This window comes from Aegilops tauschii, chromosome 2 (genome assembly GCF_002575655.3).
Source record: "Aegilops tauschii subsp. strangulata cultivar AL8/78 chromosome 2, Aet v6.0, whole genome shotgun sequence".
Lineage (NCBI taxonomy): Eukaryota > Viridiplantae > Streptophyta > Magnoliopsida > Poales > Poaceae > Aegilops > Aegilops tauschii.
This window is the reverse complement of record NC_053036.3, coordinates 249012784-249039623: the sequence shown is the minus strand read 5'-3', so window position 1 is coordinate 249039623 and position 26840 is coordinate 249012784.

The window sequence follows — 26840 nt, the reverse complement described above, 5'->3', positions numbered from 1 at the left end:
GGGGCTCCGCCCCCTCCCCATTTATAGCAAGAGGAGGCCAACCGGCGACCCCCATGATCGCAGGTAATGATGGTTTTCTCTGCATGCACTAGGGACTCGTCAAGTCGGGCAGTTGCCGAGGCAGCATGGGGAAGCGGAGACGCCCATGTCCCGTCAGTCGCCATGCGTCAATCAAGGCCGCAGGCGGTTGGGGCCCGCGATGCTCCGCACTTGCCCCTTGGCTTCACCTCGAAGCCAAGTTCGAGCGCGCATTGGGCTCGGGGGCTACTGTCGGCGTTCTGGGAACGAGGGTCCGCAGACCTTCCTACCTGCGGCCCACGGAGTGGCTCTAGCGGTCTAGTGCGTCCCATCTTCACCCGCAAACACTCAAGACCATCACGAGGGGCCAAGCCTCGCAAGGCGGACGACACAAGACCTCCTCGGTTGTAGCCTCACTAGGCTGGCTTGCGAAGAGCGGAGAGATCAAGGCGAGGGGCACCTCGTGAGGTTCTCGTGACGTGAGCCATGATGACCAAGGCCAGGCGGGCGCTAGCCGGGCGCCAGCGGGCGCAGGGTACTGGTTTCCTCTTTGGTGCTAAAGGACCAGGCACAGGTGAAGAGTCCCGAGGCGTCTGGCAAGGGTTTCCATATCGGTGCAACGAGACCAAGACCAGCAGGACGACAGGGTGGAGGTCATCGCTGAGCCCACGTCGGCGTCACCACCAGAGCCTTTAGCAGGCGAAGACTACCTTTTGTCAGGATAGCTTGTACTAGCTATCCCCCTTCAAATTGGCCATTGTGGGATCCCTTCCCTCCTAACATTTGGGAAGAGGACCGGGGCCTCTATAAATAGGACTAGCCACCACCATAGCTGGGGGGACGACGGACTTGGGATCAGATCCATTCCACCCTCGCACACATAGGCTGACAGAGCTCAAGAACACCTCTCCTCAAGAGGCTGTTCTTCCCTTGTACTTGTTCATCCTCAGCCTACAAGGCAATCGACCACACCACACTAGAGTAGGGTATTACACCACATCGGTGGCCCGAACAAGTATAAACTCTTGTGTCCCTTGTTCTTCGAGTTCGACGAGCTGAGCTTTGAGATTGTGGTGAGTGAGTGAGCTAGGGGGAGGGAGAGATCTTCGTGCGCACCCCAGAGTTGGAACCTTAAGAGTTTTGTCGGAACCCGCAATCCGACAGCACCGATGTAGTGTCACACAAGCGTTTCAGCGTTGTGTTTCTCCTGAGGAGGGCCGTGAGATTCTACGAGAGATTCGTGAAGGAGATTGTGGCCATCATTCCAGCTCTATGTCTCTCGTGGCTAAGGCTTTTCGTCAGGGGTTATATTGGATGACGGCCCATGCTGATGCAGAGGATTTGGTTAGCAAGTGTGATGGTTGTCAGAAATTTTCAAGACGAGCTCACTTGTCGATTCAAGAATTGAGAATGATTCCAATTACTTGGCCGTTTGCAGTCCGGGGGCTAGATACGGTTGGACCTTTTAAAAGATCCAGCGACAAAAAGACTCACCTCCTCGTGGCGGTTGACAAGTTCAGAAAGTGGGCCGAGGCAGAGCCGTTCAGCAAGTGTGATGCGGCAACAGCGGTTCAATTTGTCAAAAAGGTGATTTTACGTTTTGGCTACCCTCACAGCACCATAACTGATAATGGCACTAATCTGTCTAAGGGTGCTATGAAAGAATTCTGTCAACGAGAGCATATTTGTCTGGATGTTTCATCAGTTTCTCACCCCCAGTCCAATGGTCAAGCTAAAAGAGCAAATCAAGAAATCTTGAGAGGCATAAAATCCCGACTTATGGTCCCTTTGCAGAGGATGCCGGGTTGTTGGGTTGAGGAGTTACCCTCAATGTTTTGGAGTATCAATACTACCCCCAACAGATCCATGGGTTATATGCCTTTCTTCATGGTTTACGGAGTAGACGCGGTTCTCCCTAGTGAGATCTGTCATGACTCGCCCCGTGTGGCAGCTTATATTGAAGCTGATAATGAAAAAGCACGTCAGGATGGTCTTGATCTTTTGGATGAGGAGCATGACTTTGCGGCGGCTCGTTCAATGATTTACCAGCAAGATCTGTGTCGTTATCATTGCCGCCGGGTTAAAACCCGGACCTTTCAAGAAGGTGACTTGGTTTTCTGTCTCATCGAGGATCAAACAGACATGCACAAGTTGTCCCCACCTTGGGAAGGGCCCTTTGTGGTCAGCAAAAATTTGAACAACGGGTCATACTACCTCATTGATATTCGAGAGCACAAGACCTCAAGCAAGTCTAAGGAGGAGACCCGCCGGCCTTGGAACATTGCTCATCTTCGGCCTTATTACACCTGAGCCATTGGCTCTTGTGTTGTACATATTTTCATCCATGTATATATATGATAAAGTATAATAAAGCCGACATCCCTAATAACTCAGGGCCTTTGTCGTTTCATTTCTGAGTATCTGAGTCTTTATTGTTAGTTCATAAGATCACTTGGGGGCTTCCTGCTCATTGAGCATAGCTATGCCTACCCTGTTGATCCGGCTTGTATGCCTCGATTGCAAATTATTCCAGGGCTTCCTGCTCACTGAGCATAGCTATGACTACCCTACTGATCTGGCTTATACGCCTTGAATTAAAAAATAACTTGGGGGCTTCCTGTTTAATGAACAGAGCTTTGTTTACCCTTTTAATTGGCTTGGATGCCAGTGTATTCACCAAAAATCCGGGTTATCCTGCCTTTGTATGCCTGCCACTTCGACCAGGTAATCCTGGAATGACTCGCTGTACTCTTGAAAGTCAATCTTATAAAGACCCTGAACTTGTCAAAGTTAAAACGGTGATTTGTCATGTGAGGCCCAGCTTACACGTTTGAATTAAGTATTAACTCAGTGGCTGTGCGGCCCTTGGATAGCACTTGATATTGAGGCTTGGCAGCCTATGAAGGCCTTGTTTTGTATGATTTATATTTTCTTTGAACATTTTTTGGGTTCATCTTTTGTACCATATTGACATATGGTTTAAAAATGATTCAGGCCATGTAGGCTTCATCCTTATGATTCATATTTGAGTATATCCCAAGTTTTGATAACCCGAACTGGCTTTGGACGATAAGTCGCCAGCATGTTTGATTATACACTTTGCGCGTTGTGCTCTAAGTCTTTGGGCTGTTACCCTTGCTACATATGGCGTGGTAAGCCGGCAGTATGAACAAATTTCACAGGTATATTATTTACTTGTTATATGCATATATGAGGTTTTGATAACCCGCCCTGGTTATGGACTATACAGTGGCCAGTGAGCTTTCTATGGGACATTATGACCCAACCTGGGGTAAAATACCAGGGCACATGTTATTTGCTTGTGTGCAGGGAATATGATAAATATGGTATGCATGATTGAATTATGAGTATAAGCAATAGATCTTCAACATCAGATCAGCGATTCAAAGTGTTATGCAAATAAACATGCACGATGGCATGGCAGATCATTGTTTTTAACTAGCCTATTACAAGGCATCGAACGGCCCAAAAGAATTAGTGTTTTTGAGGTACACATCATCCCATGCTGTGGATAATAAGCCGGCCCTTGGATCAGTTGTCTTGGCCTTGGCGTGTTGAAGAGTCTATCTTGCACTGGCTCTTCTTCACCCATTGGCTGGAAGTCAGATGTGGCCCAATTGATCCTGGTCAAAGCTTTGAAAATAACTTCATCGTCTATAAGGGTTGACGGGTCAATGTCAAGGGCGCAGATGTGCTTATGTGTTGGTGGGATAAGGTTCACGGCATCATGAACCGGCGCCTTCACTTTGCCGTTTTCAGCATCATAAACCAGATGATACATGGAGAGATCAGTTTCCTCAGCCAGTTTGCTTGCCCAAGGACGCATCTCCCTTACTATTTTGGTAAAGTCATCGGAGTTGAAGGGAGATCCATCTTCTTTTAAACTGGGACAGTCGGTGGATATTTCTGCCGGGTCAAGTTCCGTTTGCCATGCCTTTGCCCGGCTCAGGGCGGTGATGGCTTCTCCAACACTTCCTTGATGAGGGAAGGTGGTTGCTTCTTATGGCAGGCAACAGAAATAGCCCATTGAGCACAAGTGTACAACTATTCCACAAGGGTGTATACAGCTTTAAGCCTAATGCGCATGTCTTGACCCAGCTTGGAGCTTCTGGAGCCTGCATTACCAAAGATATTCATAAACCGGCTCAATGATTAATCAACATTGATGATGAAATATTGAAGTAGGGTCTAACTTACCAAAGATGGCAGCTATCATGTTATTGATTTGATGCTTTAACCGAATAACTCCTCAGTCACCGGTTTAAGGGAAGCTTCAGCGTCTTCTGCCCTTTTCAACATAGCCGCCTTCTCAGTATCCCATCCGGCTCTCTCAGCACTGAATTCCTTTTTTAGCTTTTCAATGTTTTCTATGGAGGTTGTCAGCTCTGATTTGGCCTTAGAAGTCTCAGATTGCTGAGTCTGAATGTTTTGCCTTAGATCATTGACTTGGGATTGCTTCATATTTAATTCGGCCTCCAACATGCAAAGGATAGGCAGTGTTATGATCATCTTATTTGAAGTCCCAAGCACAAACAAGTATTTTATTTGGCACTTGGGGGCTAATGTACGTTGGTCTTTTTAAGACAAAATCTCTAATGACCCGGTTAAAATTTTGCAATTAAAGCCGGTTCATGGGGGCTACGTATTTGGATTTTATTCATAATTATGGTGATAAGTCCCGGCTTAGCCATGCTGATTAAGCCGACCCTTGGGGGCTACATGTGAAATTCAAGCACTACTATTTGAAGTCCCGGCTTAACTTTCCAGTTTAAGCCGGCCCTTGGGGGCTACTCATTCTGATTTTGCAGATTATGCATTACTATGGCATAGTTACAAGATCAACAAGGATATTTAAGTCTACAACATATTCAAGTTTTTCCTATTCAGTAGACCTGGTGGCTGAAAGATGTATATTTATACGGGGAAGATTGCAGTGCTTACCTCAAAATGCTCCTTCATAAGGTTGACCAGGCCGGCCTCAAAGTCATGGCTAGTGTGAAGGCGGTTTAGATAACTGGAGTGAATCTCCTGCGCATTAAACTGGGCGTAACTTTTTAAGTCCAGTTTCCACTTGCCCTTATCAATAGCTGAAATTTCTTCCTTGGCGCTGTGCTTGGATAAGGCGGTGGGATTGCCTTTAGTAGTATAAGCCGTCCCAATAACTATTACTTCTTCCGTTTCTTGAGCCGGCTAAGCGGGACTGGGTAGCTTAGCATTCTCCGATCAACATTTACAGAGTCCATGGTGACATGGTGCTCCTCTGGTGGCGGATCATCCATGGCTTCTTCAGAAGTATGATGCAAATACTCAGACATTGTTTGCTTCTCCGGGTCAGCAACCTTGGGATCTTCGGCTGGTTTATTAACCTTCAACCTCTTGCTGGGTTTGGCCATAGCACTGAAAGTAAAGCACATGATGAGATTAGTATACCAATTGAGTAAGGTGTAAAAAGCAAGCAGGCTTAAGTGTTCTCACCTAGGAATAGTCTTGAACAGAGGAACCGGAGTCCCAGTGGAATCGCTAGATGAAGAGTGAGAAATTCCCTGATAGGTTAAATCAGAAGGGTTAGGAGGCTGTCGAAAAAGACCCACCTTGGGAAAAGCTAAGTCAGAAATATGTGAAACCTCTGGTCGGCGCTTCCAGGGAGCCGACATGTTGGGTAAGCCGGAGGACAGAACCCTACCGTCGCTGTTCTGGGTTGTGTGGGGAGCTTCTTGCTGCTGCTTCTTCAAAATAAAGTGGGGATCCAAGTAAGCTAAAGGGTGAGAAAACCTTACTTTCCGGCTTGCTTGACGAACTTTTTGTCTTGGCAAAGGTTATGAGTCGGAGGAAAGGATAGTTACCTCTTCACCATCTGCGTGGCTGGCTTCCGCGTCATCCTGATAGTGAGCATTGTCAATAAGATGTATAAAAAATGAGCCAAGGGAATCAAGTTCTACCTCCGACTCATCGTCATCCAAGTTAAATAACTCGGAGGGGTTGGTCTTCTTCTTGGCAGGCTTTTTAGTAGCCTTATTCTTCGTCCGGGTCTTCTTGGTCGGCTTATCCTGCAACTTCTTATTCCAAAAAGGAGAATCGGCCTGCAGAAATCAAATGGTTATAAGAGGACAGTTTAAGTGAAGATATGATTAAACCGGAAATTGTTTAAAAGCTTACAGCTGGCGGCTTGTTGACAACGCAGAAAGGATTCAACCCTGTTTTGCTGCAGTCTGCCAAGCTCTCGTTCAGCAGAGACATGGTCATCATTCAACTCTTTATGGTTGTGGCGCTGGGGGTCTTTGACGTCTCCAGTATACTCGCACATTAATCCAGGGCGGCGGCTTAAGGCAGAAATCCTCCATGCGAGCCAGCATCGAACTAGGTCGATACCAGTCAAACCGTTAGCCATTAAGGCTCTGATTTAAAAAAAAGGGCATATATTTGGCCCGCTCCTCTATGCTGATCCGCTCTGGGAGGTGGTGCCTGTTGCTAAGCCGGTTTTCACGATAACCCAACAGAGGATGTTCCCGTTCTGGGGAGGTATCTTGGCAGTAAAACCATGTTTGGTTCCAGTCCTTATGGTGACTGGGCAATTTGGCGGCTGGGAAGGTGGCTTCTTTTCGCCTCTGAATCGAAATACCGGCTAATTCTAGGCTAGGCCCATCTGTGAACTCAGTCTGCCGGTTCAGGTAATAGAATTCCCTGAACAGATCTACAGTGGGTCCTGTTGAAGGTATACTTCACAAAACACTTGAAAGTTACAATTGTTTGAGCATAATTGGGCCCGATGTCTTGAGGATGAAGCTTGAAGAAGTGCAATACATCGCGAAAAAACTTTGACCGGGTGGGGTAAAACCCCGGAGCAGATGATCAGTAAATACAATTACTTCACCTTCGTTGGGCTCAGGAGGGATTTTTGTGCTTGGGACCCTCCAATGGATGACATCTTTTTTTGGCTACAACGCCCATTTGAACATATTCGTTCAGTGTTTCCTCGTTGACCCGGGAGACGACCCAATTGCATGCAGTGACAGTCTTGGTCATTTTGAGGATGAAGGCCTAAAAAGAAAATATTGCCGGTTTAAGATTATGCTGCTAAGCCGGCCAGTGATTAAAAAGTAAGTGCTATAAAGTCGGCATGATTAAGCCGGAAAGCAGTGCAGGGTTATACGGATTGTGAACACATACTGGCGGCTTAAAAAGGGGACTAATGCTATATGGCGGGTTACGGTTTAACATATAAGCCGCCCGCACGTTTTCAGTACAACAGTTCCTATGAACTGCCTATAAGTTTACAGGTCTACAAGTGAATTTTTGCTAAGTGATGGACAAACAAGTTCCGTAGATTGGTTCTATGGTTTTGGATCTGCAGTAGTTCAGGAAATAAAGTAAAATTCTAAACCTAAGGTGGCGGCAACAGAAGAACTCATATGCTCAGATGTGATTTTTGTTCAGAAAGGGTATTATTTGCGATTGGAAAGGGATGCTACAACGACTACCACAAAACTTCAGTATTATGTCCAGATCAAACCACGCGTTTTGGAAGGAAGGAATAAAGAACAGTGGAACACCGACGAACAACAAAACCCTAATGCAGATCTTTTATGGGGAGAAAGGAGTACTTACGGATGCTAATCAACGATGGAGGCGCGCCGCAGGTTTCTGGTCCGATCAGGTCGATCCAACGGCTGGAGTTGAGGGCGCTGGACGGAGATGGTGGCGGTGGAGCTCAGGGTGGCTGAGGTGTTACGAGGAAGAAATGAAGACGAGGGGGCAAGGTAAAAGTGTAAAGGGGGAACTCCTGTCCCTATTTATAAGGAGATGGATAAGTGTCATGCACGGGAATCGAGGAGGCCGAAAAAATGATTATGTGGCTACACAGATGCCTCGATTTTTGGGAGGTCCAATAAATATAAAGATCTATTGAGATGTTCTGGGCTTCGTGCAAAGTTAATGTAAGATGATGTCATGGCGGGTTAACACAATTCTGAGATGTGATGTCATGGCGAGTTACAGTGGATTGGTAAAAATTGACGATGGAAGATTCTGCTAAGTCAAGTACTAAAGATTTATGTGAACAAGTTCAAATCAACCCGGGGCCTAATGTTGGGGATATAACTAATAGGTACGACCCACAGAGGAGGGGCCGGGTCATTCCACTGGCGGCTTAAGATGAAGAGGCCCATAAAGATGTGAAGATGGTAGTCATAGAGCAACCTTATTGAAGGCCCAAGACCCGGGGACGACTTGAGGCCCACGGGTGTGAGCCGCCATGTGTTTAACTTGTATTCTAAGAGAAGCTTAGTTAGATACCGAGCCAGACACGTTTTGTATGAGCCGTCCGGGATTCTGTAAGCCGCCGGGCATCAACTTGTATATAAAGGGGTGACCCGGCGGTGGGTTAACTCAAGAAACAACTCATCGAGAACTAGGTCAACCGTATTCACTCCCTGGTAATCGAAACCCAAGCAATACAACCTAAAGCAGGAGTAGGCTTTTAGCTCGTTGAGAGGGGCCGAACCTGGGTAAACTCTCTGTGTCCTTTGTCCCATTTAACCCCCTCAAGCTAAACTAACTATGATGGCTCCACACCTAAGTCCTTTTGCTAGGGCATCTGCCGTGTTAAGTCCACGACACCGGGGTTGAGTGGATGGAGGGTACCTTTATAGATACCATCAAGATCTGGCAAAAAGAGTGGTTCTATATCATCGAACCACGCGGCGCTGGCTGGGCAGCAGTCCTCGAGTTTAGATCCGGATCTCCCATGATGGTAAATTCAAGGACCATGAAGGTCCTAGACTGGGGGTCGCCTGCAGAGGTGGAGTCATTGCAGAAACACATCTCCAAGATGATAAAGGTGAAGGCCGAGCTGACCAACGTGGTTCAGGTGATGCTTTGCCATCGCCTCCTACCATGCCAACACTGGGCCACCCCAATGTGGTCCTACAAGCCCGAGGACCCTGCCACCGTGCTGTGCGTCTATGGCAGCATGCATGACAAGCTCTGGAAGGTGCTATTCAAGCCCCAAAAGGAATGGCTGGCCAAGGAAGAAGACATCAGCCTCGACGCCGCACACCCTCCTTGGGAGATAATAAAGTTTTATCCTTTATGTTCGGATATTTGGCTTTTAAAAAGGAACTTGACTCTTTCTTCCCCGTATTCACAGAGCAGGCTAGAGAAAGCTGCCCGTATCGACAGCCCGACCCGCTACCCGAGGGCCCTAGGACGTCCCTGCTGGAGGAGATGTTGGATGTGGCGCCGTATAATGCGCCCGAGAAGAAGGATAAGAAGAAAGGCGAAAAGAGGGAGGCTAGAGAGGGCCTTCGCCCAGGGGGACCCCCGGATACCAAATCCGGGGAAACCTAAGCCCCCTCCGCTCATGAGGAGGAGCCGGGAGGAAGGGGAGGAGAGCGACTCCTCCCGCAGTAGAAAGAGAGCGGCGTCCGATGACGCGGAGGAGGACCAGCCTCCTCCTGCCCCGAAGAAGCATTGCAGGGCTAAGGTGGCCCTGTCCGATGATAGCTCGGACTCCGCAGAAGAGTCTGAGGCTTCTGAAAAGGTTCCCCACAGGAACCCCCGGGTCAAGCCCCCGCCCAAAGGTATGAATCTAAAGACTCTCTAGGCGTTTTCCTTAAGGTTCATTACTAACCATATGCTTGTCTTTCATACTGTAGCCTGCCGCACGACCTCCCGACCGATCGAGTCTCAGAGGGGGACTCTTCGCCTGCCAAGCTGGCGGAAAGCGGGACCACATCATGCTCAACGCCTCCTCTGGTCATCAAGGAGACCGGGGAGGCGTTGTCCAGAAAGACCCCTCCCAACACGGACAGGGGTGCGAAAGCTATGCGATGCTGCGCCCCGGATTGCCGCTTTGAAGTGCTCCGTCTGCATCGAGGGAGCTCGAATGGCCTTCGCGAAGACCATGGTTCACTGGCCGAAGATCAAGCCAGTCGAGATGGCCACCCGGCGCCCGCCCCCTAGGAAGGAGCACGGGCACCTCGAGCAGTATTTTCCCATCGTAATGGATGGTGCTCAAAAGATGTAATTTATGAGTGAACCATACTATCATGTATCAGATGATAGTTGAACTTTTGTGCTTTATAATGTAGTTGCTTTGCATGGTGTATCATACTTTGCCTGTTTTTGCTTATTTTGAGTCCTGTGCGGCCGTTTTAATATGAAAGTTACCAGTCGTCGGCTTTAGCCCCATTGTAGCTGCTACGAGGGGTATTTCGACCTCCATACTGTGACCCTTAGCCGACGTCTCGGTGCCCGGAGGCGGTAGTGTGTACAGGAGACTAGGAAAACAGACTATGTGGTTTTAGTGCTTTCACTTAGCCATAGGAGCTTGACTGCGGGGACTAGAGACTAGCCCCCAGTGTATTGTGATGTTCGGGTGTGTCGAGGTTGAAACCATTATCACTTGGTTTGTGTGAGTACAAACCCTTCATATAACACGGCGTAACCTCCATCGATTTTTAGTTTAACACTTGTCATCAGATCGCCGACCAGTTTTCGCCTATTATGACAGTCAGTTTTCGGCTTTCTCCACTGAGTTACTTAACAAGGCGAGCTGGAAGTACAATCAAGTGGTTCTCCCTTTACCCTCCTAGCCGAACATGCAGAACATAAGAGGGTAAGCACAGGAACCAAGCAACCCAACTATTGACCCAAGACATAATTCAGAACCAATTCATATAATGTAATATCCGAGACACCGAGCACATGGGATAGACATTAGTGCCGGGGTGATGCTTGGGGTGAGTTTTATAATCGAGCCCCGGTTCTATGAGCCAATCGCATCTAGATAAAACATGTACCAAACTAGTTTGTTCTAGCATCAAAGAGCGGAAAGAGTTGTGCAACATAAATGACTGCAATGGGACCATAAAGAGATGGTCTTTATTTCCGATGAGCTCGTGATGTCTAAGCATACAATCGAAACTGCCGAAGCAACTGTTATCGATACTTTATGAAAAAATAAAACTTTACAGAGGAATGGTTTACATAGGGCCTCACGAGTGGTTTGACGTCCCTACTATGCCCTGCTACACGTCTGCGCCTTTGCTCCATAGAGGAGGTAGTGATCGGCGTACATGCCCTTAGAGAGTGGTATTGAGAGGTCGATGTAGTATATTAGCTTGATGCTGGGTAGGTACTAGATGTTACCTACAGTTGTCCGAAGACATGTTCGACCTTAGCTCGGTCAAGTCGAACACTTGGCGATTGGATAATAGGTCCCCATAGCTGCCCATGGTATTTTGAGCGCGAAATTGTGCCTCTGAGGCACATACTTTGTGGCTAGTAGGGCCATGTTGTGGGGAGCATGTTCCTATTTATGTTCACCATGGGAGGGTTGTGGATATAGGGCTTGAGCCCGTTTGCTCGCCTCTCGTGCCTTAGTGACAGTTTGGGACTTCGGCGCCTCGTTGCCGAACTGGACTTCTGCTGCCAGGTCCGCTGTGTGTTCCTCGATTCGGAGTGAGCGCTCCATGTTGCCATTAACGGTAATGACGCCCTTGGGTCTGGGCATCTTGAGCTTCAGATATGCGTAGTGGGGGACGGTGTTGAAGCGAGCGAATGATGTACGACCGATAAGTATGTGGTAGCCACTGTGGAAAGGGACAGTGTCGAAGATCAAGTCTTCACTGCGGAAGTTGTCGGGTGAACCAAACACTACTTCCCAAGTCATAGTGCCCGAGCAGCGGGCTTTGATGCCGGGGATTACTCCTTTGAAGGTGGTGTTGCTGGGTTTGATCCTTGACGAATCAATGCCCATCTTTCTCACCGTATCTGAGTAAATCAGATTGAGGCTACTGCCTCCATCCATGAGGACTCGAGTTAGGGGGTACACATCCATAATGGAGTCGAGTACCAAGGCCACCAACCCTCCATGCCGGATACTGGTCGGATGGTCCCTGCGGTCAAAGGTGATCGTGTATGCCGACCATGGGTTGAATTTCAGGGCTACCGGCTCTACGACGTAGACGTCCCGAAGCATGCGCTTCCTTTCCTTCTTGGGTATATGTGCAATGTAGATCATGTTCATAGTTTTTAACTCAGGAGGGAATTGCTTCTGGCCTCCATTATTCGGCCCGTGAGGCTCGTCGTCGTCCTTGCTGCAGGGCCCTTTTCCTTGTTCCTCGGCTGTGAGTTTGCTGGCCCGTTTGATCAGCCAACAATTACGATTGGTGTGGTTGGTGGGTTTGTCTGGGGTGCCATGGATCTGGCAGGGCCTATCCAGGATTTTGTCTAACGCGATGGGTCCATTCCGGTTCCCTTTAGAGGGCTTCTTTCGCTGTCCTGATTTGTTGAATCCAGCATTTACTATTGTGTCTTCGGCAACACCGCCGATGTGCCGGCGTTTGTTCTTGTTGTGTCGTGGTTTCCTGTTGCCGTCTCAGACTTCTGAGGTGCCGGGTTTGTCCGAGTGGTTGCTTCTACGAGCAAACCAACTATCCTCGCCCATGCAAAAGTGGGTCATGAGAGAGGTTAGTGCCGACATTGTCTTCGGCTTGTCCTTGCCGAGCTGGCGAGCGAGCCATTCATCCCATATACTATGCCGGAAGGTGGCTATTGCCTCGGCATCGGGACAGTCAATGATTTGATTGTTCTTCATCAAGAACCGGTTCCAAAATTGCCAGGCTGACTCTCCAGGTTTTTGGACCACGTGGCTCAGGTCATCGGCATCCGGAGGCCGAACATAGGTGCCTTGAAAGTTAGCTCAAAAAGCATCCTCGAGCTCTTCCTAGGTCCCAACGGAGTTTTCGGGGAGGTTGTTCAACCAATGCCTGGCCGGTCCTTTGATCTTGAGTGGTAGATATTTGATGGCATGGAGGTCGTCTCGTCGGGCCATGTAAGTGTCGAGAAGGAAGTCTTCAATCCATACGGCTGGGTCTGTTGGCCACCATATTGTTCGATATTTACGGGTTTGGATCCTTTGGGCAACTGATGCTGCATCACCTCATCTGTAAAGCACATTGGGTGAGCGGCACCCCTGACCCGGGCTACGTCGCATCGGAGATCGGCTGCCATCTGGGCCCGGTGCTTCTCCCGAGCTCTATTGTTACGGTCGCGCCAAGCTTGGTATCCATCCCGTCCAGTGAGAGTGTACCCTCTAGATCCAAAGATGGATCTTGTCTCACCTGCTCTAGTGGCGAGTTCGTTTCGTAGGTCATACGGATCTTCGGGCTGCACTGGTTCCTTGCCTCTCCGTCGAGGGAGTGCAGGTGGATATTCGGCCTCCCTAGCCGTCCTGTCCTATCCTCCAGGGGGCGGTCTGGATGGCTGTCCTGAGTGTGTCTGGGGGGTGCGGGCTCTAGGGCCTCGTTGTCGAATTGAGGTAGCAAACATCAGCTTGGGTAGCTTTTGTTTTGATCCTGCCGCTTATTGTCGTACCGCTTTTCGGCTTCTAGGACTCTCATCCATCTGTTATTGAGTGTATCTTGTTCGGCTTTCAGCTGCTTCTGCTTCTTCTTCATGCTTCGGGCAGTGGCTATAAGTTGCCGCTCGGATCGTTCTTGGTCCAGCGGGTCCTCGGGGACGATGAAATCCTCGGCTCCGAGTCTAACCTCCTCTTCAGAGAGAGGAAGGTAGTTGCTTTCCTCGGAGTCATTGAGGTCCCCGGGATTATAATGGTCCTCGTGCCCCTCCGAGTCATCGAGCTGTTTTTCAGGGGCCGTGGGGTCATCGAGGTCTTCCAAATTGTCTGGGGTATCATTTTCTCCAGTGCTCGTGTTCCTTTCCCTGCCTTTGCGCTCTTGGATTGTCTGCGCTGACATCGGCGTTTGGGCGGCTCCTCGCCGGCTTATCTCCATACTTTTCGGGGGTGACGTCGCTGTTCGTCCAAGTGGTACCATCGCCCTTATCGTTAGGGGTGTCTATCATATAGACGTCATAGGTGGAGGTGGCTGTCCATCGTCTGGTGCTGGGAGTGTGTCGGATTTCGGGTTCCGGAAAAACCCTTGAGGTTCGAACACTGGGGTGCGCACGAAGATATCTCCCCCTCTAGCTCACGCCATCACCGCGATCGCAAAGCTTCAGCGCGTCGAGCTCGAAGAACAAAGGGACAGAAGGTTTATACTGGTTCGGGCCACCGATGTGGTGTAATACCCTACTCCAGTGTGGTGTGGTGGATTGCCTCTTGGGCTGAGGAAGAACTAGTACAGAGGAAGAACAACCTCCTGAGGAGAGGTGCTCTTGTGCTCGGTGAGTTTGTGTGGACGAGGATGATCTGAATGGCCCTCGATCAGTTGCCTTCGATCCATCCAAAATGAGATGAGATGCCTCCTACGGTGGTGGCTAGCCCCATTTATAGAGGCCCTGGTCCTCTCCCCAAATGTTAGGCGGGAAGGGATGCCACAACGACCAAATTTGAAGGGAGACAACTAGTACAAGTTATCCTGACAAAAGGTGGTCTTCGCCTACCAAAGGCTCTGGTGGTGACGCCGTCTTGGGCTCCACGGTGACCTCTTTCCTACCGTCCTGCTATTCTTGGTCTCGTTGCACTGATATGGAAACCTTTGCCTGATGCCTCGGGACTCCTCGCCCGTGCTTGCCTCTTTAGCACCAAAGAGGAAACGAGGACACTGCACCCGCTCGTGCCCGCCTGGTGCCCGCCCGGCCCCGTTCGTCATGGCTTGCATCACAGGAACCTCGCGAGGTGCCCCTTGCCTTGATCTCGCCCCCCCCTCGCGAGCCGTCCTGGTGAGGCCGCCCCAGAGGAGGTATTGCATCGTCCGCCTCGTGAGGCTTGGCCCCTCGTGAGGGTCTTGAGTGTTTGCTAGTGAAGATGGGCCATACAGGGCCGCTGGTGGAGCCATGCTGCGGGCCGCAGGCAGGCATGTCTGGGAACCCCTGTTCCCAGGACGCCGACAGAGGGTGATAGATGCAAGGGTGTCCCAATGTTCTGATGAAATGGCTATCATTTTCTGTGGGAGTTGACCATGACGATCCGACTACGAACATGCGAGATGACGTGCCTTAGCAATGCCTAAACCAACTTCCGAGGAGTTATTGACCACGCCGGAGCATGATCAACCTGACCACGAGGGTCTATTTCCTGCGAGCAAACGAAGAACAAGCAAGAAACTGAGGTTGCAATATGGATATTGCGAATATATATAGGAGGAAAGCTTTATTGATCAACTGGGGTTCTGTGACGTCTTAGTCTGGTCGTTGAACACAAACGAAGTACGTGAAGTTGCAGCTATGGCGAACTTTTAATTTAAACAAATCCCAAAGTCTAAATGACGCCCTAAGGGCTGTATATATGGAGGAAGAGGGGGGGGGGGGTTTCGTGGCCCTTGGAGGAGGTGTCCGAAACCATCTCTAACTCTTGTTTCCCACACATACGTACTCTAAAAATAGCCTATACTCAAGTATTTCGAAATTACATGGGCCTGTCCCAATAATAGGGTGATGCAGCACCTATAATAGCCTCTGGATGAAATTTAGAATGTGGCATCTTGTATATTTCGTCCAAGCCTTCATACACTCATTATGGTGGCTTAAAAGTCCTGAAATCATCACTTGAAACTTCATTCTTGTTCCCCTTGCGCATGCCATCATCTCCATGCTTGAACTTACTCCAAGGCTCATCTTTCTTGTCCAAGCTAGGGCCTTCATTTGTAAGCAAAGCAAATGTATCCAATTAGGCAGCGTCATATTGTCACGACCATTAGAATATTTACCAAGAAACGAAAGTACCTGGTCTAGTAATTGGTCCAGTATGTATATAACCAGGGGCTGTGGGTGTAAAAATGGTATTGATGTCCTCATCAGAGGGGCAGTAGCAGTATAGGCCATGGCGTCGACATCTTCATCCATGTCGTCGGCCTCCTTAGAAGCGTAGTCCAGCATGTCGGTTAAATCTTCGACAGTGGGTACCAAGTGGGTGGTGGGTGGGACAAAAATTCCCCAATATCTGCATCGGGCCCAATCCGATCATAGTTGGAAGGAGGGGCACCTCTGATGCTCATTGTCTGGATCCAATCTAACATCTCGTTTAACAGGGAGAGACTAGCCAGATCGGTATCTGGGATTTTTTCGGAGTCAAACTCCGGTGTGGTATTGTAAGGGGCTTGTCCGGCCAAGGTTGACTTCGGGCATCGAAGCCGTCTCTAGGCTTGAAGCTGGATCCGATGTAAGGGCCGACCCAAAGATAGGGTCGGAAAGAAAATCCGAGGACGAAGCCTCAGGGTTTTGGGGCTCCTTAGATGAGGCTGAGAACCCGGTGAAGATCAGTTCGCCCCGAGCGTCGGCGATGTACTCCAGGTTGCCAAACCTAATTTGATGCTCAGGGTTGGCATGCAGAACGATGCTGTCGAATGCGAAGAGCTGGCAGGGAACAAAGATGTCCCTGGTGCGGATGCCATCTCTGATGACTAGGCGAGGCATCGATCCTTCGGCGATCGCACAGTGGAACTCTCAACGAAAGCACCAATGTCAGTGTCAAAACTGGTAGATCTTGGGTAAGGGGTCCCGAGCTGTGAACTTAGATCGATGGGGAACATGAGAACACAGGGACATTATTTACCCATGTTCGGGCCCTCTCGCAGAGGTAAAACCCTACACCCTGCTTGATTGTATTGATGTGTATATGATGGGTATAGAGTCAATCTACCACGAGATTAGATGAACTAAACCCTAGGTGAGTAGGATGATGGTTCTTCTTCTAGCCTCTCCGGAATAAGCCCTTTGGCTTATATAGATGGCGGCGGTACCTAGAGTTACACATGGTCAGTCGCCATCAGGGAATAAACATGTTGATTCTTCCATCTTGACTTGAAGGACACACCAAGGCTTCGAAGGTTTCCTGTCCGGACACGGAGTCACCTTGTAGCTTGGTCTTCTAGTAGTCGTAGGGTAGCCCAATAGTCCGAGGACCCCTTATTCTAGGACTCCCTTAGTCACCTCGATCTCGAGAGCTGTTGCACGTGCAAGTGCCATTGGTCAACTTGGCGCTTGGGGAGACGAAGGTAGGTCCATGGGGATGACCTTGGGATGCTCCGCATCATCTCCCCCCTTTGAGAAAGATCTGACCTCGTATCAAAATCTTCATCACCATGGAAGGGACATAGATCCGTGATGTTGAAGATGTCACTCACGTTGTACTTGTTGCATGGGATGTCGATCTTGTATGCATTGTTGATGTAGCGTGCTAGCACCTTGATGGGTCCATCAGCTCGAGTTAGGAGTTTGGACTTTCGTTTGTTTGGGAAGCGGTCCTTGCAAAGTGTAACCACACAAGATCTCTAATGTTGAATATCATGGGTTGCTTGCTGATGTTGATCTTGGTCGCGAGTTGTTGTACTTGATGAGATAGCTTGCCGCGCACTCGCGTGCATGTTGATGCACTCTTGAAGAGGTAGCAGCATAATGTCCAATGGGGAGAATGGATTGAATCAATAGACGACCTTGAAGGGGACTTGCCGGTAGTAGAGTGTATTGCTCGATTGTAGGTTTACTCAATGATGGGCAAGCATCCTTCCACTCCTTGATGTTCTTCTTGATCAAGACTTGAGGAAGTGTAGATAGCGTCCGGTTGGTGACCTCCATCTGGCCGTCAGTTTGTGGATGGTATACCGATGGGAATAGTAGCTTGATTCCAAGCTTGGCGCATAGGGCCTTCCAAAAGTAGCTAAGGAACTTGATGTCGCAGTCCAACACAGTAGTCTTGGGCGCTCCATGTAGACGCAAGATTTCCCAACAAAAGAGATTTGCAACATGTGAAGCATCGTCTATCTTGTTGCATGGAATAAAATGTTCTATTTTAGAGAAACGATCCACAACAACAAATACCGAATATTTTCCATTTTGAGTTCTAGGAAAACCAAGCACAATGTCCATACTAATATCTTCCCATGGGTGATACGGAATAGGAAGTGGCATATAGAGACCATGGGATTGAGCTTTAGACTTAGCTTTGCGACATGTAGAGCACTGACTTGTGTAGCGTGTGACGTCGCGAAACATCTTGGGCCAAAAGTAGTTCTTGGAGAGCGTAGTGAATGTCTTGTCGCGTCCAAAGTGCCCAATAAGTCCTCCACCATGAGCTTCTTGGAAAAGCAACAAATGAACAGAAGACTCGGGTATGCAAAGTTTGTTAGCTCGCATTAGATAACCATCTTTGATGTAATATCTCTCCCAATAAATGCGAGTCAAGCATTTGGCGTAAGGAATTGCAAATGAAACATCATACGCATACAAGTCTTTGATGTTCTCTAATCCTATGACATTCAATTCAAGTTGAGTTACAAGCATACATTTGTGGGAAAGCTCGCCCGCCACAACATTTTCCTTATCTTTGATGTACTTGATCACATAAGGAAAATACTCAATGAACTCACTCCATTTGGCATGTCGCTTATTCAATTTCGTTTGACCTTTAAGGTATTTAGCATTTCATGATCCGTCTGAAGAACAAATTCATGAGGGTGGGATAATGCTCCTAAACATGCAGTACTCTCACCAAAGCATGCAACTCTTTGTCATATATGGGATAGTTAAGTTGTGCTCCAGAAAGTTACTCGCTAAATAAGTGATTGGTCGCTTTTCTTGCATCAACACGCCACCTCTACCATTACCACTAGCATCGCAATGTACCTCAAAAGTTTTATCAAAGTTGGGTAATGCAAGCAAAGGAGCATGTGTAAGCATATTCTTAAGCTCATCAAATGAGGTAGCTTGAGAGGGTCCCCAAACAAAGGGTGCATTCTTCTTACTCAAAGCATGTAATGGTTAAGCAATGGTGCTAAAGTGCTTAACAAAGTGATGATAGAAACCGGCTAGGCCAAGGAAGCTACACACTTTTTGCAAGTTGGTTGGTTGTGACCAAGTTTTAATAGCATCAATTTTAGTCTCGTCAACATGAACACCCTTATAAGACACAACAAAACCCAAGAAAATAAGCTTGTCAACACCTGATAACCCACAAGTATAGGGGATCACAACAGTTTTCGAGGGTAGAGTATTCAACCCAAATTTATTGATTCGACACAAGGGGAGCCAAAGAATATTCTCAAGTATTGGCAGTTGAGTTGTCAATTCAACTACACCTGGATAACTTAATATCTGCATCAAAGTATTTAGTAGCAAAGTAATATGATAGTAGTGGTAACGGTAATGGTAGAAAAAGTAATATTTTTGGTATTTTGTAGTGATTGTAACAGTAGCAACGGAAAAGTAAATAAGCGAAGAACAATATGTGAAAAGCTCGTAGGCATTGGATCGGTGATGGAGAATTATGGCGGATGCGGTTCATCATGTAACAATCATAACATAGGGTGACACAGAACTAGCTCCAATTCATCAATGTAATGTAGGCATGTATTCCGAATATAGTCATACGTGCTTATGGAAAAGAACATGCATGACATCTTTTGTCCTACCCTCCCGTGGCAGCGGGGTCCTAGCGGAAACTAAGGGATATTAAGGCCTCCTTTTAATAGAGTACTAGAACAAAGCATTAACACATAGTGAATACATGAACTCCTCAAACTATGTTCATCACCGGGAGTGGTCCAGATTATTGTCACTTCGGGGTTGCCGGATCATAACACATAGTAGGTGACTATACACTTGCAAGATAGGATCAAGAACTCAGATATATTCATGAAAACATAATAGGTTCAGATCTAAAATCATGGCACTCGGGCCGTAGTGACAAGCATTAAGCATAGCAAAGTCATAGCAACATCAATCTTAGAACATAGTGGATACTAGGGATCAAACCCTAACAAAACTAACTCGATTACATGATAGATCTCATCCAACCCATCACCGTCCAGCAAGCCTATGATGGAATTACTCACGCACGGCGGTGAGCATCATGAAATTGGTGATGGAGGATGGTTGGTAATGACGACGGCGATGGATTCCCCTCTCCGGAGCCCCGAACGGACTCCAGATTAGCCCTCCTGATAGGTTTTAGGGCTTGGCGGCGGCTCCGTATCGTAAAACGCGATGAATCCTTCTCTCTGATTTTTTCTCCCTGAAAGTCAATATATGGAGTTGGAGTTGAGGTCGGTGGAGCGTCAGGGGGCCCATGAGGTAGGGGGCACGCCCTAGGGGGGCAGGCGCGCCCTCCACCCTCGTGGACAGGGTGTGGGCCCCCTGACGTGGCTTTTTCTACCAGTATTTTTCTTATTTTCCAAATAGATGTTCCGTGGAGTTTCAGGTCATTCCGAGAACTTTTGTTTCTGCACATAAATAACACCGTGGAAAGTCTGCTGAAAACAGCGTCAGTCCAGGTTAGTTCCATTCAAATCATGCAAGTTAGAGTCCAAAACAAGGGCAAAAGTGTTTGGAAAAGAAGATACGACGGAGACGTATCAACTCCCCCCAAGCTTAAACCTTTGCTTGTCCTCAAGCAATTCAGTTGATAAACTAAAAGTGCTAAAGAAAAACTTTTACAAACTCTGTTTACTCTTGTTGTTGCAAATATGTAAAGCCAGCATTCAAGTTTTCCGCAAAGATTATGACTAACCACATTTGCAATAACTCTCAGGTCTCATGTTTACTCATATCAATAGCATTATCAACTAGCGAGCCATAATAATAAATCTCGGATGACAACACTTTGTGAATACAATCATGATATGATATAACAGGATGGTATCTCGCTAGCCCTTTCTGAGACCGCAAAACATAAATGCAGAGCACCTTTAAAGATCAAGGACTAACTAAACATTGTAATTCATGGTAAAAGAGATCCAGTCATAGTCATACCCAATATAAACTAATAGTAATGGATGCAAATGACAGCGGTGTTCTCCAGCTGGTGCTTTTTAATAAGAGGGTGATGACTCAACATAAAAGTAAATGGATAGGCCCTTCGCAGAGGGAAGCAGGGATTTGTAGAGGTGCCAGAGCTCGGTTTTGAAATAGAGATAAATAATATTTTGAGCGGCATACTTTCATTGTCAACATAACAAACAAGAGATGGCGATATCTTCCATGCTACACACATTATAGGCGGTTCCCAAACAGAATGGTAAAGTTTATACTCCCCCTCCACCAACAAGCATCAATCCATGGCTTGCTCGAAACAACGAGTGCCTCCAACTAGCAACAGTCCCAGGAGGAGTTTTGTTTGCAATTTTGATTTAGTTTGCATAAAGCATGGGACTGGGCATCCCGTTGACCAGCCATTTTCTCGTGAGTGAGGAGCGGAGTCCACTCCTCTTGAGAATAACCCGCCTAGCATGGAAGATACGGACAGCCCTAGTTGATACATGAGCTATTCGAGCATACAAAACAGAATTTCATTTGAAGGTTTAGAGTTTGGCACATACAAATTTACTTGGAACGGCAGGTAGATACCGCATATAGGAAGGTATGGTAGACTCATATGTCATAACTTTGGGGTTTAAGAGATTGGATGCACAAGCAGTATTCCCACTTAGTACAAGTGAAGGCTAGCAAAAGACTGGGAAGCGACCAACTAGAGAGCGACAACAGTCATGAACATGCATTAAAATTAATAAACATTGAGTACAAGCATGAGTAGGATATAATCCACCATGAACATAAATATCGTGAAGGCTATGTTGATTTGTTTCAACTACATGTGTGAACATGTGCCAAGTCGAGTCACTTAAATCATTCAAAGGAGGATACCACCCCACTATACCACATCACAACCATTTTAATAGCATGTTGGCACGCAAGTTAAACCATTATAAGTCATAGCTAATCAAGCATGCCACAAGCAACTATGATCTCTAATTGTCATTGCAAACATGTTTATTCATAATAGGCTGAATCAGGAACGATGAACTCATCATATTTACAAAAACAAGAGAGGTCGAGTTCATACCAGCTTCTCTCATCTGAGTCAGTCCATCATATATCGTCATAATTGCCTTTCACTTGCACGACCGAACGAGGTGAAAATAATAAGAGTGCACGTGCATTAGACTAAGCTGGAATCTGCGAGCATTCAATAAACAGGAGAAGACAAGGCAATATGGGCTCTTGGTTAAATCAACAATAATGCATATAAGAGCCATTTCAACAATTTAATCATGGTCTTCTCCTATTGACCCCCAAAGAAAAGAAAAGAAATAAAACTATTTACACGGGAAAGCTATCAACAAGCAAAAGAAGAACAGGAAATCTTTTTGGGTTTTCTTTTTAATTATTACTACTATAGCAAGAAAGTAAACTAGCTAAAAGCTACAACTAATTTTTTTTGGTTTTCTTAAGGTTTTTTTTAAACACACAAGAAGAAAGCAAGAAAAAGAAAAATAAACTGGCATGGATATTACAGTGAAAAAGTATGAGCACCGACATTTAGCAATGAGTGTGTGAACATAAATGTAATGTCGGTGAGAGATACGTACTCCCCCAAGCATAGGCTTTTGGCCTAAGTTGGTTTATTGCCACGGATGGCCTAGTGGATATCCATAGTTGTAGCCGGGGTCGTACTGAGCTGCGGCAGTTATTGCCTCCTGAGCTGCAGCGTGGCGGCGAGCTGCCTCCGCCCTCCTCTCGTACTCATCTGCCTCCTCTTTGGTAATAACATATCTTCCTTTTGCCTCCTCACAAATGAACTAGTGAGATAGTGGTATTGGCGGCACTTCTCTGCCTCGAAGCTCACTAGATCAGCGTTATGCAAATATGCGTTAAATTCTTCCTTGATTCCCGCTCGATCCATAAAGTTTTCTGAAGGCCATTCACAAGGCCGCACTGGAGCGTCCCTTGGTGGCTCATCGTCAGCATCACGCATTGCAAGCCTGGGTCCTTACTTCCTTGAAGAACCACCTTGGAACATTTTCCTAAGCACATTTCTTCCTCTGAAAAATTTCTACAATTTTTAGTAACTTCAAACAAAAGTGAACCAAACTCAACAAAATTGATAGCAACTACTCCTACAAGTGGCTAGAGCCTATATCATGCATTAGAACTACTTGGAACCATATAAATTTGACATGCAAGCTCAAGAACATGGTCACCTAGGTAGCACAAATTTGCAATGAATAGAGCACTAGAAGAAAAACTAATTGGACCAATGGAGGAGTCACATACCAAGGAACAATCTCCCCAAGCAGTTTTGTGAGAGGTGCTTTAAGCAAGGAGATCGAAAATCGTAGCAAAATGAGCTAGAACTCATGCTTGAGCTGGATGGTGATTTTTTTGGGAGGAAGAAGTGTGTGGGCGCAGGAATAAGTGGAGGGGAGCCACCATGGGCCCACGAGGCAGGGGGCGCGCCCTGTAGGGGTGGGCGCACCCTCCACCCTCGTGGCCAGGTGCTTGCCCCTCCTATTGTGTTCTCAGTGCCAGATATTGTCAAATATTCCAAAAAAATCATATTCCATTTTCAGGGCATTTGGAGAACTTCTATTTTCGTGGTATTTTTTTATATTGCACGGATAAATCAGAAAGCAGACAGGAAAATACTATTTTTACTTTATTTCAACTAAATAACAGAAAGTCGAAAGAGGGTACAGGAGGTTGTGCCTTCTAGTTTGATCCATCTCATGCTCATCAAAAGGAATCCACTAACAAGGTTGATCAAGTCTGGTTAACAAACTCATTCCGAATAACATGGAACCGGAGAAATTTCGAATAACACTATGTTACCTCAACGGGGATATGCACATCCCCAATAATAAGAATATCATATTTTTTCTTGACAGTAGGAAGAGGAAATTCAAAACCTCAAAAAATAATTGATGGAATTTTTCCAATAGAATTGATACTGTGGACTTGAGGTTGTTTCCTCGGGAAGTGTACCGTATGCTCATTACCATTAACATGAAAAGTGACATTGCCTTTGTTGCAATCAGTAACAGCCCCTGCAGTATTCAAAAAGGGTCTTCCATGAATAATAGACATACTATCGTCCTCGGGAATATCAAGAATAACAAAGTCCGTCAAAATAGTAACGTTTGCAACTACAACAGGCACATGCTTACAAATACCGACATGTATAGCAGTTGATTTATCAGCCATTTGCAAAGATATTTCAGTAGGTGTCAACTTATTCAAATCAAGTCTACGATATAAACAGAGAGGCATAACACTAACACCGGCTCCAAGATCACATAAAGCAGTTTTAACATAGTTTCTTTTAATGGAGCATGGTATAGTAGGTACTCCTGGATCTCCTAGTTTCTTAGGTATTCCACCCTTAAAAGTGTAATTAGCAAGCATGGTGGAAATTTCAGCTTTCGGTATCTTTCTTTTATTAGTAACAATATCTTTCATATACTTAGCATAAGGATTCATTTTGAGCATATCAGTTAATCGCATACGCAAAAAGATAGGCCTAATCATTTCAGCAAAGCGCTCAAAATCCTCATCATCTTTTTTCTTGGATGGTTTGGGAGGAAAAGGCATGGGTTTCTGAACCCATGGCTCCCTTTCTTTACCGTGCTTCCTAGCAACAAAGTCTCTCTTATCATAACGTTGATTCTTTGATTGTGTGTTATCAAGATCAACAGCTGGTTCAATCTCTACATCATTATCATTACTAGGTTGAGCATCATCATGAACATCATCATTAACATTTTCACTAGATTCATGTTCATTACCAGATTGTGTTTCAGCATCAGAAATAGAAATATCATTTGGATTCTCAGGTGGTTCAGCAATAGGTTCACTAGAAGCATGAAAAGTCCTATCATTTTTCTTTTTCTTCTTTTTAGAAGAACTAGGTGCATCAATATTATTTCTCTGAGAATCTTGTTCAATTCTCTTGGGGTGGCCTTCAGGATACAAAGGTTCCTGAGTCATGTTACCAGTTCTAGTAGCCACTCTACACTACAGGAATCAGCTACTTTGCCGTCTGCCACGACAGACGGCAAAGGCAAGGATGGCGGACGACAAAGGCCTTCGCCGTCTGTCACGGACGGCAAAGGCCTTTGCCGTCTGCCGCGGACGGCAAAAGGCTCCGGCAAAGTAGGCTACGGTAAAGAGCTTCTTTGCCGTCTGCTTTATGAAGCGGACGGCAAAGGGGAGGCAAGGATGGCGGACGACAAAGGCCCTCGCCGTCTGTCACGGACGGCAAAGGCCTTTGCCGTCTGTCGCGGACGGCAAAGGCCTTTGCCGTCTGCCGCGGACGGCAAAAGGCTCCAGCAAAGTAGGCTACGGTAAAGAGCTTCTTTGCCGTCTGCTTTATGAAGCGGACGGCAAAGGGGCCTTTGCCATCAGTGGCGGACGGCAAAGAAAGCCGACAGCAATAAATTTGTTGTTAGTCCGATAGGCGTCTAACGACAGCCTTTGCTATCCGCCGCTGACGGCAAAGACTGCATGCTCTTTGCCATCTGCTGGCAGATGGCAAAGAGACCAAATAGGCATTAATTCTGTTTCTTCTTATATCCATTCATTTTCAAAGAAAATCAAACACACACACACACATATATATATGACCAATATAGGATATCCAACACATGTTACCATTAGTAGCAAGTTTAATCCATACATATACATAGTTTCATCAATATTACACAGTTTCATCCATAGGTAGCAAGTTTCACAAAGTAAAAACAAAAACTAAAGACAAGCACTCCATATCTGAAATTACAAGAAATGACCTAAAACTAAATATCTATTTTCCTAGGCAGCACACACTTGACCACCATAGCAGCCTGCTGGACCGTTGTATCTGTGGAGCACAAAACAACAGTCAGCCTGATTAGAAATTTTAAGGAGAGCAGTGCTAGTTTAAGAGTTATGAAAAAATAGAAATGGTGCATAAATTCCTATTATTCAACAAACATAAGTTATTTCCAAGTGAAACACGGGGCAATGTTATCCACTTCAAAACAGAACAGAACACACAGGTACACACATCGTTAAGTTTTTTGCACAAATGAGTTACTGATTGAGTTCAAGAAATGACCAAGGGCCAAATTGGTTCACAGGACCTAAAATACCATAAATAGGAAAATCACTGGGTTGCAGTGTCATGCCCTCTCTTGATACAATATGATCGACATGATGTTTGAGTCCATCATAGAAAACCATAGGAGTTTTTCAAGGCCGCATATTACAATCATATGGAATAATTTGAAGCAGAGAGGCCCCAAAAGGGGAAATCATGCTGTGTGGGAAAAGAGAATACCATCCACCGCAATAAAAAATATAGCATGCCAGAATCACTATGAGCACAATCAAATTGAGTTATCTAAGCAATTTGACAATCAAATGGAGTTAACACGGCCCCAACGTTAGGGATTTAGTGACGGCAGCAGTCTGCCAGCCGGCTTCCTCAATAGAAGGGACAGACCCAGTGCTAGAAGCAGAACAAGAACGCTGATACACAAGACAAGCACAAGCCCTTGAGAGCAGTCTGCTTGGCAGAACAATTAATTAACCTCTAGAAGCAGAAGAAGCACGTTGATAGACAAGTTATTATGAAGAACCAACCTTGAGAGCGGTCTGCTTGCGCAAGATATCATTGGACTTGTGGACAAGAAAACAATATAATCCTAGGCTGTGTCAGGTAACAACAATGTGGAGCAAGGTATCATGGTCATAAACAGCTAGGCTGACATGGTTATGAACAACTAGACTAGAATAGTAAGAGGGCAGTGAGGATTGACGAATCATCACCATTAAATAAAGAAGAAAAAAAGAAAATCCTTGGTTGCAGGTGGTAATAAAAGATCTAGACTGGAGAAGGACAGTGGTGTGTGACAAGTTAGAGAAGAAAACAGCATAATCTTGGGCTAAAAGGCAACAATTTAGACATCTAGGGCAAGGCAGTAGGGTTTCGCCAGAGGAAGTTGGCACATTTCCTGCATCCGGTCAGTCCACTGTGAACCCCCGAAGGGGCCAAGAACAGGAGCGATAACTAGAGCTTGCTGTGATGC